At 39.2% G+C, this 16,235-nt stretch overlaps 1 protein-coding gene across 4 annotated transcripts in view; it reads left to right on the forward strand.

Moving 5' to 3' along the window:
- Positions 1 to 337: 337 nt before the first annotated feature.
- The window catches only part of ZBTB46 (zinc finger and BTB domain containing 46), an 80,486-nt gene continuing 64,588 nt past the window's right edge, over positions 338 to 16,235 (forward strand). For 3 of the 4 annotated variants that reach the window (XM_006021663.3, XM_025201652.1, XM_025201650.1), the window contains exons 1-2: positions 4,239 to 4,256; positions 8,188 to 8,315. The gene's annotated coding sequence lies outside the window, so the exon portion shown is untranslated. Of the gene's footprint in view, positions 359 to 4,238; positions 4,257 to 8,187; positions 8,316 to 16,235 lie in introns of those variants that run through there. The other variant, XM_025201651.1, reaches the window with a different exon arrangement.

The raw sequence follows: 16,235 nt of genomic DNA on the forward strand, positions 1-16,235 counted from the left end.
GAGTGCCCGGGGAGGGTCCTCCCCTTGCCCCGCCGCCCCCAAAATGTCACCCGCTCCCTCCCATTTGGACGGGGGGTGGGGGTGGTTATTTTGCACTGGTAACAACCCCCCCCTATAAAAGTCATAAAAAAAAACAAACCCCGCCCCTTTTTAATTTGGAGACTGGTTTAATTTTGCACTTGTAACCCCCCTTCCCCTCCCGGTGTAAAAGTCACCGAGAGGTCTGGTCTCCAGGCTTGCCCCCTTTCCCTTAAAAACCAGCCCCTTTTAATTTGGGGGCTGGTTTAATTTTGCACTTGTAACCCCCCTTCCCCCCCAGTATAAAAGTCAGGGAGCGGTCTGGTCTGGTCTGGTGCAGGTGAGTGCTTGCCCTTCCCCCCCTTTCCCCATGAAAAATAACCCGGCTCGTTTTGATCGGGAGGGTGTTTTTTCTTTTCGACTTGGGGGGTGTTTGTCGCCTGGGTAAATTTTAGCAGGTGAGCCGCTTTCCCTTCCTGTTTAAAGAAAAAAAATTAATAAATAAATGAAGAACCCGGCCCCGTTTTTATTGGCAGGGTGGGTTTCTTTGGCACCTCCCATAGAAAAGTCATGAGAAACTGTGCTTTGCCCCTCCAGGTGGGCTGCTTCTCTTCCCAAGCCGTTTCCATTCAGCAAATAAATAAATAAATGACCGTCTCCTTTTGATTGGGAGGGTGATTTTTTTTTTTTAAATTTTATACTGTTTGTGACAAGTGCAAAGTGACTGGAAATTGGTTTTTCCCCCCCTCCAGGTGAGCTGCTTTCCTTCCTTTCTTCCTTCCCCCCAACACCTATTAAAAAAATAACCTGGCTCCTGGAGGGGGGTGGTTGGTGCAAAAGTGCCTGGGAATTGTTCTTGCCCTTCCAGATGAGCTGTCTCCCCCCATTAAAAATAAGATAACATGGCTGCTTTTCTTTGGAGGGTGGTATTATTTTATACTGGGGAGGGGGGTGTTGTTTGTAACAAGTGCAGAAGTGACTGGATATTGTTTTTTTCCCTCCAGGCAAACTGCCTCCCCCTATTTAAAAAAAAAAAAAAAAAAAGTGCAATTGGGTGGGGGGGATTAGAGAGGGGTCAGGGAGGTGCTGGGGAAGTGAGGGGTGGCAGGGCTGGATTGCCTTTGTGTCTCTGTAAATAGACATGTCAATTTTCCGAAGTAATACAAGTAGCGTCTGATAACTCAATCCCAGATGACAAATAGAGAATGGAGCAGATTTTTTTAACTGTAATAGTGGGAGGATTTCTCCCTCTTTTAAACGAGGAAAGAGGAAAAAAAAAAAAACATCGATACTTTGCGCACGCTGCATCGGAGAACTGAATGCTTTGAAGAAAGCCAGTATGTAGAAGGCTATATTTTTTTAACACCTGACAAGAACCATATAAACAAAGGAGAGTTTAAGAGGGATTTTTAATGAATTTCCTCTTGCTTTTTTGTGTTTTTTTTTTTTTAATTTTACAGTCTTAATGATTCATTTGGCATGGATTACAGGGACAAGATTATTATCAGCATTGTTTAAGGGTATGCTAATTAGGAAACGTGTTTTGCAAACAGTGCTACTGCAGACACCTGTACCAAAGTTCTTATATGGATTTTAATTGAATGGCTCATATCGTTTGCAACGCTTAGTCATTGCAGCAATAATTTAGCTCCTGGTTCTTGTTTTCCACAAAATATTTATTGCAAGTTCACGTTTGGTCTGTGCCTTGTGCATCTCCGTTTCTGATGTATTACCTGCCTGAAAGGGATTTTCTTCAAAAAGAGGAAAAACCTGTTTTTTTCATTCTTTATTGTGGGGGGGAGGCGGAAAGGGGGGAAGATGTCCTTTCAACAACAGTCCAAACAGGGTAATTTAAGAACAGTAAAAAAAAAAAAAAAAATGGGGATGTCATTTTATGAAAGAAGTTTGCAACTACTGAACAGCTTTCCCGCTGTTCCACATAATTTTGCTGGACTATTCTGTGCTTTAACTCTTGCAGTAATATTTAGGATGATATAGAAAATGCAGTAACTTTTTTTTATAGCCAGTCCTGTTATAGTAGCTAAAATTTGGCTTTACCTACTTCTTTGATTTCAAGCACCGTTTGTCAAGTTTTTTATTTTGAAATCCTTTTAGTGATGGAAAGATTGGGTGGAGTATATTATTAGTCACAATATTTTCGACATGTGGTGAAGAATTATTGCTTTGAGGTGTATTTGGGACCTAGCAGAGAAACCGATAGAGGAGATTGCCCCATGGGCCAGGCTGGGAACTACAAAACAATATTTAGATTTGTATTTACCAGAACTCTCATATGCTTGTTCCTGAAAATTATGATCTGGTCTGCTAGACTAATAGGATAATTGCTGTTAAAATGGGAAACCATACACTTTTTGTTTTGTTTTGTTCTTTGATAGCATTTCCTCATATGACAACCTGTTCTACTTAAGTGACATCTTTTTAAATGCCAGTTAGTTTCACTTACTGTATGTTAACTTTCATATAAGTCATGGAAATGAAATATCACATTTTTATAGTATGTGCCATGCACAAAATAGATTTAAATCTGTAGTAATTTTTGTACTAGAGTAAAAATACATTTTTCATATGTTTAAAAAGCCCCGTGATGTTGTTTTTCTTAGGCTCTTAGTGTACACCGTTGAAAATAGGACTGGTACACAAGATTCTTAGAGACTAAAGAAAATGGGCCATTTTCTCCCCGTGGTCTGTTTTTTTTCTGGGACAGTTGTATAGCAGTGCATATATTCTTTGCAAGTAGGTTTTGTTTGTTTGTTTGTTTTGTTTTGTTGGGTTTTTTCCCCCCCTTTCCTGTAACGACTGGAGGAGCGTTGAGGAAAACTAGTTGGCAAGCTTCCATCTCCCTGGGGGTGAAAAAAGGTCTTGAGCATGAGAGATCAGTTATTGCAGTTCATATGTTCGTTCTTGCTCTGGTACCATGTTGTGTTGATGTGGGATTAGGTATAATTTAAAATGAAACTGCCTGCCTTCCATTTCCAGATGTGATTTCTCAAGGTGCCCCCCATTTTCATCTATGATCTAGGTAGGCTTAATGTTTTTAACAAAGTTTCCTGTCCTCCTAGCAACAGATAACCATCCAATCCAGCGTTTGGTTTCCAGATCAGGATTATTTCATGTGACAGCTCAACCTCAGATTTAAAATCATAGAAAATGAGGGTGGGAAGGGACCTCAGGAGGTCACATCTAGTCCAACCCCCTGCTCCAAGGAGGACCAGCCCCAACTACATCATCCCAGCCAAGGCTTTGTCTAGCCAGGTCTTAAAAACCTCCAAGGATGGAGACTCTACCACCTGTCTGGGCAACCTGTTCCAGTGCTTTACTGCCCTCCTAGTGAAAGAGATTTTCCTAATATCTAACTTAAACTTCCTTGCTGTAACATGAGCCCATTGCTCCTTGCTCTGTTATCTGCCACCACTGAGATCAGTTTAGCTCTGTTCTTTCTGATTGTTTATGCTTGTTTTGACGGCTGTCCTGGAGCATCCTGTGATGCTTTCTAGACTCCTGAGCTGGAAGAAAGCACTTGCACAAGTTTTTCTTGCCCTGGTATGGTTGGTTTAATGGGCTAAAGAGGGGTCCCTTTGAGGGGTTCGAGCCTACGAACAGCTTTAATGGCTAGTCCTTACGCTCATTATAATTCCCTTAAGCCAGCAGTGTGTGCCCATTACTAGCAAGGAACACTTCACCAAAAATTCTCGCGCTCGGCACCAAAGATTTAATAAAATGTTTATATTTTGCTGTCAGTTTTCTACCAGCCTACCTTAAAGACTTTGTGTATACACATGCTTTGAACACTTAAGTATCTTACAGTTCATTAATGACGAAAAATTGCAGTGTGAGGTTATCTGTAGATTGGAGGGGTCATAGAAGGACAGAATAACAAAGACCAAACAAACTCTGGGACAGATTATTTTTTCTGAGAGTTACAATGTCAAACACGTTATTTAATGATACCCGTGGCAGCTTTTGTGCCATTCTGTTAAGGGGTAACGGCATTGACATATCACAAGTGTTAAAGAACTCATGAAGCTTTGGGACCTTTGTTTGCTTGTTTGTTTTTGAGGGGATATGGAGGATTTGTTTATAATACAAGCTCCTTTAAATAGATACCCCTGTGATCTCAGCTTTATTCTACATCCTCTGAAAGGGTCTGGAGAATCTATTAATTGCCTCTGGTGTCCTTTAGAGACTGGATGGGGGGAATCCGGACTCCCACAGCCAAGGTATTTAGCTACTTCTCTGATCTTGCCTTAACATATCTGGATATGCATAGCTGTCCAGTGGGAATTGAGGAACTGGGTTCAATCCCCACCTCTGCTGTAGACTCTGTGTGTAATTTTTCTTTATTTGTTTTCCTCTCTGTAAAATGGGCATGCTCATGCTTGCTTATGTCTCTCAAACACTTCTGGATCTATCGAGCAAGTCTCATATTGGTGCTAAGCATGCATCTTCTTTATAAATGCAAGTGCCTCGAGTGCTAGGTGTGTTTATCAAGCAACATGGTGGATTTCATTATGAGAATTGTATCATCACCTTTAAAATGGTTTTCAACGGTTATTTTCCTCTATCAGTTGCTGTAATTTATTTGTAGTTGTTTCCTTAATCATTGACGCATAGATTTTTAATAATAATACATTTTTTTTAGACTGGACAAGCTTGTTGACAGTAGTTCTAGTTAGATGGAAGTGTGTTCTGCTTCATGTTTAAAGTTGGATACCTGTATGTCTGCATACGCAGAACTGGACAGTACCTCTATAGACAGGTGTGGTACCTAGTAGAAAAGTAATGGCTGCTTGCAGGATGAGAGCTGGAACTTGACATTTCCCTTTGATTTCAGGAGCTTTGCTGATGCACACTCCTTTACTCCACCCCTATTATTGGGGTTTTAGTCTGTTTAATTGTACCTCTTATTAATTTACACTTTTTGGTTGACTAATTCGAATAGTCAACAGATCTCTAGGATGACTTTCTAAAATTCAGTTGTATATCCAATGAGATGAGTGTGGGAATTCTTAGGGAAAGGTTATCAGAGGAGTGTAAAATATTTTACACCAGTCAGTAAGTGCATGTGTATGGCTTGAAGTATACTTAGTAACTAGAATGGCAGGGTATACATGCCAGAAACTTAGCTACCAACTGTACTTAGTATGGGAAGCCCTGTTCAGTTTGCTACAGAATATGTTTATAATTAAGAATACTTATCCACATGCCCATTTACCTTTCAAAGTTTTTTCTTTTTGTCATGTTACTACAAAAGTCCTTTGGAACTAAAACATTTATTTCATCTTAGCCAGTATTCTCTTCATCTTGCGTTGCTTAACTTGTTACAAAAATGTACCAGACAGACATTTGGTTCTTTCAGTGTGTTAGCTAGTCTCTGATAGCACTTGATGTCAGCTGCTTGAGAAGAAGGTGCAGAACCTGACCTGTGCAGTTCTGTACCATAGGAAGAAACGTCTTCCTGACCCAGGTAGTCAAATGATGCCCTGGAGCATGAAGTTGAACAGGCTGTATAGCTATGCGGAACTTATTAAGCCTTACCTGAAATCAGCTAACCTGAGGACGGATGTAGATAGTCAGAATGAAAAATACCTGAGGACTGATGTTCTGCCACATGTTTGAAGAACAAAACAGTTATGGGGACAGCCTTTAACAACTTGAAAAAATTGTTTGCTTGCTTTTGTTATACCATATCCTCAAGAGCTTTATTCCTCTTTACTTTCTCATCGTTTGCTGTTACATTTGAACAGAAAAGCAGAAGATGTCTCTCTGCGGTGCTGAGCATGTCTGCCAGAAAGTACAAAAATAAAATTTGATTGTGCCCAGAGCAGCACAATCTCTCATGGTCTGTTTATTGTTCCACATTGTTTAGTGTTTTCCTTTTTCGTCTGTTTATCCTTGCGTCACTTAACTAAGAAAAGCTAGAAGTCCTTTACCTTCTCTTTCATATTTTGTCTCATTCCTTCTCCTGCTTCTGCAGAATTTTTCTCAACACCATACTTCTGTTTTTCACTTAACAGGAGAAAGAAATGAGTTCTCTCCTTCTCTTTTACAAATTAATCCTGGGAACTTTATCGAACATCCCACAGCTATCGTGCAAACTAAATAGCCGGGAGCAATTAAGAAAATTGAGGAAATCTCACTCTTCAGGGAAAAAACCCAGTGAGATGTGCCTGCTGGTCTTTGCCCTGCTTCTTGCAGCTTCCTTCATGTTGGTCTCTGGCTCGTGGCTGTTTGATAAGCATGCCTTGTGTTTGGAAAGTTATGCAGTCTGTGCCACTCAAAGAACTAGAAACATGATTTTCTTTTAAATGAATGCTTAGATCTTGCCAAAGTTAATGGCACTTGCTTAGATAAGCTTCTTGTTTGCCACAGGCAGTTGGATTTTTTTTTTTCTTCAAGCCCTGATTTTATCCTAGCTGCATAACTCCAAGAGTATCTGGTTTTCAAGTCTAACCCTTTTTGGACATCACTGGACCTTAAGCATCCTATAAGGTATCCTACTTGTCAGATGCTTTACTTGTCAGTTCCGGCTTTTTCTCTGTGCCGCAAGCCAAGCTGTGTGAGAAGTGCTGGATCTGTTTTGTTAGTGCTACGTGCATGGATGGGGGAGCAGGGATCTGGAAGTTTGTGAGCTTCATGAGCAATGTTCCTATGGCACAGTGGATGGGGGCAGAGGGGGAAGAAGCTGATGAGAGAGGAAAGAAATGGGCAATGATAAAAAAAAAACCCATGGGAAATGGATGAGAAGTGAAGTATAAAGGCAATGCAGAATGAAAGAATGAGGAGAAAATCCAGGGGTGGGGGGAATTGTTCTACATTGTATCCCACACTCATTGCTTTGAAGTTGAAAGGTAGAGATGGCCTAGGAGCTCCTGATGTCATACAAATTGATTTATTTACTGGGATGTGAGGGAGAATGCTTTCCAATGCATCAGCAGTGTTCATGAGAGGAATATGGAGTTTCTGGTAATGTAACACCCCCCCGCCCCAATTTTGCATTGTGTAAAAATACCTCTAAATCTTTGTAAGGTTTTTTATTGTACCTTCTTTTATATCCTTATTATTTCTTCCTCAAATTTTCTCAACAGCAAGCTATGTTTTCTTTTAGTACCTTCATATAGCAATATTCCTCTGATTTATAATTTGGTCTAACTTGAAGATAGGGTGGCGTTACAGATTGGGGTTCAGTAGAGCTGGGAATTGAGCCCAGGCCTCCTGCAGAATTGGACAAGTCACTTTAAGCTTTCTGTCACTTTATTTTAATTATCTCTAAAATGGAGTATTTATCTATCTCACACAAGTGATGCAAGATTAAGCTAATGTTAATTAAGCTTACTGAGGTGTGTGGCATTGCAGTTGCACTGAATTAAGTACATAAGGATTTTTATTTTAAACTGACTTTTTCTTATGTTGGGAGCATGTTGTATACTGGCACCCCCTCTTTCTCTGCTTCCTGCTCCCGCCAGGCTGATGAAAACACAGCTGTTTATGCTGTAGACTTGTTTTTTTTTCATTTTGTTTTGGTTTGTCTGATCATTATTTTAACTAGTGTATTTTATTGCTATAGTAGAGACAAACTTTTCTTTAGCAGCATTTTAAACTCTGGGAAGACAGCATCTATATGTAGCATAGATATTCTTTTGTATCTTGTTGGGGAAGCCACGGGGATGCTGTTTATTATTGTAAAGATTCAGTTCCTGTGTCAAAAAAAGATTTAGGAGGCTTGAGTTCAGTATTTGTTTTACAGTGACTTCTGCTGGCCATTTCTATTTAATCCTGTCATTAGTCAATTAAGCCTGGAATTAGTACTTTTAAAATTGCTCACTAACTTAACAAATAGCTAAAGTATATATTCCATGCCCATAATTTTAGACCCTTTTAGGCTTTTATGTAACTGTCCAGAAATAGTCCTCTGCATAAAATGGTAAGTATAATAGTGTTTTAAATGATTTAACAATCATTGGTTTGATTTTTGTGTAATCTTTTAGTGGGCTATCCTTAAACAAACATAATTGCATTTTACTTACCAGGCAATTTACAGGCTTTGTTTTTTCTAATTGTTTGGAGACGTGTAGAAGTTACAGTACATGATGTGCAATTTCAAGCTAGAGTTAAGATTTTTTTTTTTTCTTCTCTCCCTCCCAAATACAGGGCGTTTGATGAACATTTCAAAGCTTATTACCAGGAACGATATTCCTCTGTTCATTAAAACATGTATTATTTTACCGTGACGCATCGTGGCATTTATCTTTACTAACGGAAAACATTCTCAACTATTGGTAAGTTCTGAACATTTAAAGATTTACTACTTTATATGGTAAAGGAAAGGAGGAGAGGAATTGGAATTGCTGCTTTTAAGACTTCCAGCTTTTAAGACTTCCAGTTCTATGTATAATTTGACTTTATATTGGTAACAAAGATTAATTTAAAAACCTTTGGCTACTCTGCTGCTTATCTCTTGTTTTTGGGCACCTTCATTAGTCCTGATCTGTCTCGTCTATTATTTGAGTAGAGGAGGCACAGGGAGGGCAAGAATGTCACAGAACTCAAAACAAGAAAAACCTAGGAGTGCTGCAAAGCAGGGAAGATATGAACTTCATCGCTCTCGCTCTTCCTATTCTTTCTTGTTCAGTCTCCGTTCTGTGCAGCCTTGGATTCATGGTCAGAGAAGTACACTTGAGAATTTTTAGTAGTAATGGGATAGAAGACAATGTAAATGCAAATTACTTTTAAAATATAAAAACAGCTGTCATTCCTCAGCCTTAGAGTGGCTGAAAAGAGCATCCAAAAGAAGCCAACGGGAATGGAGAAGCTAGGATTGATGGTCTAAACCAGGTGGAAGTATTTATTTGAGTTTGTATAATTTACATATTTGTGAGAGAGCAATTACATTTCTCCTTGTTACTCTAATAGCAATTTGGCAGTTCTATAATAATTAAGTAATAAACTTTTAAAACTCCTGTATGCATTTCAAAAACTCTGTCTTAATTTATACATGCTAGTATTTTTTACACAGATAAATATGCCTTGGTGCCCTAGCATTAAGGAAACTAATATTATTTTCAACTGATCCCCTTTGCTAAGGGAGCTAGTCTGTGTACAGAATGTGGGGGTGTGGGGGGCATACTGAAAAAATCCTAGCCATAATGATAGTTTTAAAGGACCCAAACCAAACTTAAAGCAAGTTCTGGTAAGAAGTATTCAGTTTTAAATTTTAGGTGTTGAAAGTCAACTGAATAACATTTTTCATCCAAAATATTTTTATAGCAGAGAAATAAGCAGAATATGAAGTGTGTAGCACAACTCTCCAGGAAGAGTAAAGTCATAAGTAGAAACTTCCTCCTCCATGTAGCTGCTGTCACTCAAGACCACCTAGGGGGGAAAAAAAATCTTAGTGGCTGGAACAGTATGGTAACCATTTCCAAACAGGCAAAGGTTTTTCAAACTCCTTTTTCCCAAGTGTTTTACCAGTTCATGCACGGTACAGGTGGAAGCAATAACCTAACTGAATTGGATGACCTTGCCCACCTACTGACATGCTAGCTCTGAAGGTTTGCTAATAGTGTGGGTTTTTAGTCATGCCTATATTGCTTAAACTTGGGTCTCCTTCAATTCCCACAACGTGAAGTGGGTCAGATCCTGGTGCCAGGATCTACTACTATAAATTCAGGTAGATGATGCTAATTACATATTTGTAATCAGTTACTCTGTGGCTATTGGGAAGTGGTCTTAATGAATGTCTTTGGCCTCTCAATCTTGGTGACCCTTTCTTTCTTTCTTTGGTTCATGCGGGGCGACCCCTGAGGCCTCATGGGTGTCCCCCGCTGGCAGAACTGTAAAAATGTCAATATAGTCCGAATGTTCGTTGTGTTGTTTTTTTTTGGGGGTGTGTTTGTGTGTGTGTGTGTGTTGTTTTGTTTAGTTTAGAGTGTACGGGCAGGCCTTGCAGGCCATGAGCCCAGGCCTTGTCCATGAGGCCCAGATCTTCGGGCGTACCTGTACATGCTCTTTACTGGCTCCGAGTGATCACCCTCCCGGGAATAAATTTAAAATAAATAAATAAATAAATAAATAAAGTAAAAAAAAAATAAAAAAAAAGTCTTTCTTTCTTTCTTTCTTTTTAATTTTCCAGTGTTATAGTTTTTAAGTGTGGGACTAGAAACTGTCTGCCTTGATAGTGTCCTATTTAAATAGGAAATACCCTAGCATTTGCTATTGTTACCTTTCCTGTCACTTTGGAGCCTATGATAACAAGGATCTCTAAGTACAGTGCTTTCAGAAGAGAGAAGCTCTTGAATATTAGATTTTTTAATAAATGTCTTGATTCAGATCTTATCCTCATAGCCAAATGTAGCTTTTGGCCCAGCTCACTTCCTCCTCAAGGATAGTCCCATTAAAGTCAAGATGTGTGGAGGTCAGTGCGGAGTTAGACCTGAGTTTCTGAAGAAGTTTTAAAAAAGTATCAGCGAGTACGGCAGTATCAAAAGTTAATGCTTGCAGATACACGGAGGGACCCAGATAATACAAATTATTAGACATATTCTTGAACTGTTTGCAGAGAGGAGAGTAATCCCTTTAAAAAGAAATTGGGAGTCTGACAGAAGTAAAAGGGGGTAAGTGGCAAGTTGAAATTTTACAGGCAAACCTGTCTTCCAGTTCCACATGTTCAGAGGATTGCGGGGTTGGGGGAGGAGGGAAGGAAAAGCATCCCGTCAGACAGAGATCACTTCTGTTTTATTATTGCTTTTACTTTGTGGTATTAATTTTTAAATTGATTATTAGAAGAACCTTATTAGACTTTGACAGCAATAAAGCTAAACCTCAGCTTAATAGTATTAAAGTACGTAACTGAAAATGATGTATCAGAAATCTTGGCCTTTTCCATAATATTTCCTAGATCCAGGAGTCCAGCTTTAGGGCAGAAAAAAAAGATGCAAGGAGACGTATAAGGGCAGGATTCATTTTGGCCCCTAATTTTAAATGTCTGCATTTTCTATGACTTAAGGGTCATTGTGGCATGCTGAAGTCTAGTTCTGAATAACAGCACAGGCTGAGAGATCTGATTTGCCCTAACTACAAACATTGTTCAGTCTTCCAGATTCCTCAAAATTAATTGTTTGCGATTTTGGTGACTCAGAGGGCTTGTAAACTTACTTGCTTTTCTCTGCAACTGTTTACTGAAAGTTTTATGTACACTTAGCCTGTAAATATTGTGCAAAAGAAATTGGTATTCCTTTGAACTTAACAAACATGAACAAACTGCATTAAGCACATCCCAGTACTTCTGTCCCTCCCCTTCTCAAAGACATCCATACAAAAATCCTTTACTTTTGGAAAGGGAAGGGAACATTTCCAGTCCCAAAGTGAGTAGCAAAAAGAGCAGCTCTGCTGGGGATCATCATTCCTCAACACCTTAATTCTGCTGCTTTTTTCTGATCCGCTATATAAAAAATATAACCCAGGCACAGACACAATCCTCTTCTGTTGCTGAGATTTACCTGTTTGTTCTGTTCTCCAGCTGCATTTGCAGCAGTGAAAATCACACCTGTTCCTGGCTCCCTGTACATACCACTTTTCCAGGATCCAGGTGAACTGGCAGGCATACTGTGTTCTCTGCAAGTGGAAGAATTGCTCGATTCTACGTACTAGAGTTCTGCTGCACAGGAATCTTAAAAATGCTAGAATGCCAGTCCAGTGGCGGCAGGGACATAGGCAGGAGCATGGGGAAAATAGAAATGTGGGGTTCATTCATTAAATCTTGCATGATACATCTTTGCATTGAATTTGGCTTCTCTTTTAATATGTTATACCTTGGTATCTGTGAACAACAGACTTTATTTTTTTGGGTCTGAGTTCCACTTAATTCCCCCCCCCTCCCAACAAGGGATCGTGGAGTGGTAGGTGGTGGTTCTTGTGGAGAAGACGGCATATCCTAAGTAGTTTTTATGATAGCTTGTTCTTATACTAAGGGTAAAGACCCTTCTAGTAACTTAATCAGAGTAAAACTGAACACCAGAAATTTAAGTGACTTTTCATCCTGAAAGAGACTTAAGAATATTTTTCTCCTGGATTTTGATTTCAGTTTATCAGAAAAGCTAAATCTGTTTTTTTTGTTGTTGCTGTTTTTATTCTGAGCAAAGGGAATTAAGTACCTCAGAACTTATTTTTGTCTCCAAGGTTTCCCAAGGGACTGTTCTGTAGACTTGATCTGCAAACTGCATTTTCACTTTGTCTCTTTTTGTTGGTGTTGAAGCAGTTCCCTGTTTTAGATGGAACAAACTGCTTGTGCCCCTTCATTGTGTTAGGGATTCTTCAATTTTATTAGGACTGTTCCTCTGTCCTGACGGTATACCTGCCTGCCCAAGTATTATAGGTCTTGCATTATCAATAAAAAGTTGGGTTTTTTTAAATGCCAGCAGTATTATACTTTTAACACAGTGGAGGTAAATGTGTGGAGTTGCAGCTGTAAACCTATTTTGCAGGTGTTAATTTAATCTGGAAAGAAAACACTCTCAAAATAAACAAAGCTAAGTATAAGCCACTTCATGTTGTTACAACATTTAAGGTAAAAGGAAAATGTTACCATTTTTTCCCCCAAGGTCTGACTGTAAAGCTTACATTGAACACTGCTTCTGTCAAACCTCTAGTGCCTTTGTTAGTTGGTGGTTTAAAACGCAGTATGAAATCTAGAGTGTGTACTTTAGGTAGTTGGCAGCGATTATAAACTGTAGTGAAAATAAGGCCTGTATTGTCTAGCGTAGTCCATTAGAAGATGTACGTTAGTGAAGCCCGTTCTAGTAAAAAAAAAAAAAAACACAACAAACCCCCAAAAAACCTCAAGTAAGTAATTTTGAGATTTCTAGTTAAGAGTACTATGTAATTAGTTCCATATTCACATTATGATACCTTAACAGGAGGTTAAGTAGCCAGGTTAATATACTGAAGTCTTGCAGCTCTGATTCTGTTGTTTGGTTTCATAGAAGGTAACTACTGGCATACCAAACAGCGCTCTCTTTTGGAAAAATTAAAAATAAGGTCCTCTTTTACATGTTTTAAGTCTACACTGAATGTTACTGTCTGCATGTAGTCAGGCTGTATTTTGTTTGTTAAAGAACTAAAGGAGATCATTTTAATAGGCTGTTCATCAGCTAATGTGGCTGACTTTGTTTTATTATATATCAGGAATTTACGTATGGCAAGTACATTTATCAACAATATTTGTTTACTCCAGCAGTAGTTTAGATTTGTATTTGTAATATCTAGTTTCAGACTGAAGCAGGAAAGACCTGGGCATTGTCAGTCTGAGCTATAAATCAGAGTAGCCAATGTGCTTAGATATTGTATCTGCTGAGGCTGAAGAGTTGATGGTAGTGTTGCATTCAAGTGTTTTTGTTTAAAACATTTCTCTAGTTTTCTGTGTTAATTTTATGAACATGCTTTTAATAGCATGGAGTTGCTATTTTTGAATTGACTTGTAGAAAAACCATGTTCAGCTTTCAGTTTGTTTTGAGGGATCTGTCAGGTTCTCTACAGATGAGTTTTCATGGTTCGCTGGCCTCTTGGAAGGCTGTGTTGTGGCAAACTTCCTTTATCAGGAGACCCGATTCTTCTCCCTCTGGAGTCTGTCATAAGAGCACCTAGATCAATCAGAGGAATGTTTGGTTTCGGAGACTGGGGGTGCTGTCTCTTAGTCCTCTTGTGCCCTGGAAAATGACATGCTATATGTCATCCCCCTCCTCCCCCCTCTGCCACTTTCCAACCCGGTTTCTAATATGACAGAGGAAAGCTGTAGCAAGTGAACTTTTAAAATTAAGCCTAATAAACCACTAAACCCATTGAACAGCATATCTAATGCATGTAATCTAAATGATTGCAGATAGGTTTACCCTGGCTTTTTAAAACTTTTTTTCCGTTCAGGTTATTTTGCCAAGTAATATATTCACTTCCAAAATTAGTATTTAAAAAGGATATGAATAACCTAATCTCAGTAGAATCTGTCAAATCGTAGACACCACAATGCTTGCATCTTCTCACAGTACATGTTCTGCAATGAACGTTTCACTTCAAGAATGCCAGACTATGCAGCTATTACATGGGTATATCATACTGACAAGGCTGGAAAATTTACCACTTTAGAGTTTTGAGGATTTTTTTTTTTCCTTGGGATGTAACTTTCTACAATCGGAGCATGAGTCTGGTTCACCCTAGTGGTCAAAATTATTAGTAATTTCAGTTAAACCTTCCATTTCCTGGACCAGCAGGAGACTGGTAGTCACAATAGGTTATGCCCATCTCTGAAGTAGGGGTCAATGGGGGAGCCCTTTTATTCTGCAAAGCATTGTGACCAGGTCTGTGCTACAGATATTTGACAAGCTGTTTGACAGACATAGCCCATTAGCCAGTAGAGCTATGTCGGCACAATCCCTGCTGTGAGTGCACTTGTGCTGACAAGAAGGCTTCTGCCACCTTAGTTGTGTTGTTCCAGGAGGCAGGGTAACTCTACTGACAAAAAACCCCCCAACAAAACCCACCCAACCTTTTCTTGTTTGCATGCACTGTGCCTTCCTGAGGGGTTGTAGCCAGTGCAGCTGTGCCAGTATGCTATAACAGCACAGGCTCTGTAGTGTAGTGTAGACAAACCCTGTAACTGGGAACTTGTGTTCACTGCAGTGTAATGGGATATACTGTAAGTATTGCTCCTAATTCGGCTCTAGTGCATGGATGTGTGAATCTTATCAGTTTATCAATCTATTTATTCATTTATTTCCTACTTAAATGGTGCTTTAAAGTTAAGCTAACTGGCCCACCTGGGGAGGGGAGAGAAGAGGAGGGGAGGCTGGGTTGAAGCTTGCCCCCATGCTTGAGGTAGGAATACAGTCGAGATTTAGCTGTTCTCTGCCGCTAATACAAATATTCTGCCATTTGAGTGTTGCATTGTTACTGTTCTCACTCATGCAAGGTGGGCTTGAGGAGTTGACTCAAATGCAGATCGCTTAAGCTAATGCTAAATCAGGACAAATGTTGGATTGTCCATTGCTATCGTGTGCCACTGTGGTGGAAAGTGGGACTGCTGCCTGGGTTGATTTTGCAGTGGTGAGATTCAGCTCTTTTTTTCCTGTTCATATCACTATGTTAATGGTGATGTTTTAAAAGTATTGCCTCTGTCATTCCTTTGAGGATACTCTGGGCACTATGCATTATGAGCCCAGTGGATGCTTTCTGAACAGCAAATTGTACATTTACATTGAAATGTATTTTTTTCCCCCTGAAATCTATAAGAGGACAGGGCAGGTTGGCACCCCAGAGACCAACTGATCCAGAAAGTAGGCGACAGCCTACTTCGTCAGACATTAGAAATCTTCAAACGAGTAGGTATTACAACTAGGTTATTGAAGCAAGACTCCCTGGAGTTAAGGAGGAATACAGGGCAGCACAAAGGTTGTAAGATTTATGTAACTAAAATAATTCTAGTAATATTGTCAATAATATATTAAGTGGAGAATGCCATTTGAGTGTATTAATAATGGTGATAGAATGTGGCTGCTAAAAGGCATAGATCATGAAGCATTATAGATCTTATTTTCTTTTTTGTAGCTCTGTGGAGTATTGTAATCTAAAACCAGAATTATCCTATTCTTGGTATACAGTCTGTGGTCTGAGATGGGCTAATTTTTAAGTCTTGTATTCTTCCAAAGCTCGGCAACTTCTCTTGCATTTTCAATGTACTTTTGTGCATCTTGCCATGAAGGTAACTTTATTGCTGTTTAGATAGTAGATCCTGTTTAGTTACTGAAGATTAATGCCCCAGTTTTTAAGGGCCATATGTTTATGCTTAACTTCTTACACACAGACTTTAGTGGAACTAACAATGTGTTAATGCAAATACAAATGGACAGCTGTCAGGATTTGGGGCCACATGAGCAAAAGGTATGATGTCTTTTCAGAGATTTAAAATCGTTGGATAGCTTAAATATTAAAAATAGGTACTCTTTTGACAGACTCTTTATATTCGACTTTACAGATTCTGAGCATATTAGTACTGTCTTTTGATTCTGAGCCCAAATAAACTCTGAATACATGAGGGACATTTAAAAAAGTTTGGACTAGGTTTACGCCACCAAAGTGGAGTTAGTGCGTGGATTCATGCTAATCTATCAAATAGAAAACACTTAAAAGTTTGTTCCTAACTGAGATGTGAA

The sequence above is a fragment of the Alligator sinensis genome, unplaced genomic scaffold (genome assembly GCF_000455745.1).
Source record: "Alligator sinensis unplaced genomic scaffold, ASM45574v1 scaffold752_1, whole genome shotgun sequence".
In the NCBI taxonomy this organism is placed as follows: Eukaryota; Metazoa; Chordata; order Crocodylia; family Alligatoridae; genus Alligator; species Alligator sinensis.